This window comes from Entelurus aequoreus, linkage group LG03 (genome assembly GCF_033978785.1).
Source record: "Entelurus aequoreus isolate RoL-2023_Sb linkage group LG03, RoL_Eaeq_v1.1, whole genome shotgun sequence".
NCBI lineage: Eukaryota > Metazoa > Chordata > Actinopteri > Syngnathiformes > Syngnathidae > Entelurus > Entelurus aequoreus.
Window position 1 is genome coordinate 93,186,400 of NC_084733.1, and position 1,458 is coordinate 93,187,857.

Here is a 1,458-nt window from a genome sequence, read left to right on the forward strand (position 1 = left end):
CCAAACACATAGAGTAGCATACACCTCCCACACACTCATCAAGAGGTTCAATAAACCTTTTGAACCGATTCTTGCTTTGGTGTTGTCTCCTTCCCCCGCCGTAGGTAACAGACGGGTGTGGTAGAGTCCATCAGGGGGATGGTGGGGCTGGGACTTTCCTGAAGTCCACGATCATCTCTTGTAGGTGTTGAGGCTGCACCAGGACACCAGCCAGTCCAGGTGGACTCATGGCCATCCAAAGTGGGTGACATTGTTATCACCAGGAAAGATGAGGTCACCTACCTAAGTTCCATTCTAGAGGCTCACCTTTCCTGTGATAAAATGGCAACCGAGGTCATCAAAAAGGTCAACCAACGAGCGGGATTTCTCTACAGAATCTCCTCTCTGGTCAACAAAAGCACCTTGAGGATTCTGGCGGGAACTCTCGTTCCTCACAAACAATGTAAGCCTGGTAAAAACATCATTAAAGAAGGTAATCATTGCAATTCTACAGTGGGAGCGTTATTTGATATCCAAATTGGCATTTAGGAAGGTATTTATGTCGCTAACAAACAATGTAAGCCTGGTAAAAACATAATTAAAGAAGGTAATCATTGCAATTCTACAGTGGGAGCGTTATTTGATATCCAAATCGGCATTTAGGAAGGTATTTATGTCGCTAACAAACAATGTAAACCTGGCAAAAACATAATTAAAGAAGGTAATCATTGCAATTTGACAGTGGGAGCGTAATTTGATATATAATTCTGTGTTTAGGAAGGTATTTATGTCGCTAACAAACAATGTAAACCTGGCAAAAACATAAATAAAGAAGGTAATCATTGCAATTTGACAGTGGAAGTGTTATTTGATATCTAAATCTGCATTTAGGAAGGTATTTATGTCGCTAACAAACAATGTAAACCTGGCAAAAACATAATTAAAGAAGGTAATCATTGCAATTTGACAGTGGGAGCGTAATTTGATATATAATTCTGTGTTTAGGAAGGTATTTATGTCGCTAACAAACAATGTAAACCTGGCAAAAACATAATTAAAGAAGGTAATCATTGCAATTTGACAGTGGGAGCGTAATTTGATATATAATTCTGTGTTTAGGAAGGTATTTATGTCGCTAACAAACAATGTAAACCTGGCAAAAACATAATTAAAGAAGGTAATCATTGCAATTCTACAGTGGGAGCGTTATTTGATATCTAAATCTGTGTTTAGGAAAGTATTTATGTCGCTAACAAACAATGTAAACCTGGCAAAATCATAATTAGAATAATTATGTTATATAATCATAATTATAATAATAATAATTAAAGAAGGTAATCATTGCAATTCTACAGTGGGAGCGCAATTTGGTATCTAAATCGGCGCCACGAAACTTAAAGTAACATTTTCCCCGAGGAAGCTGCCAACTTCGACAGGACACCGACTCCGGGGGGCTCCGGGGGGCTCCGGGGGGCTCCG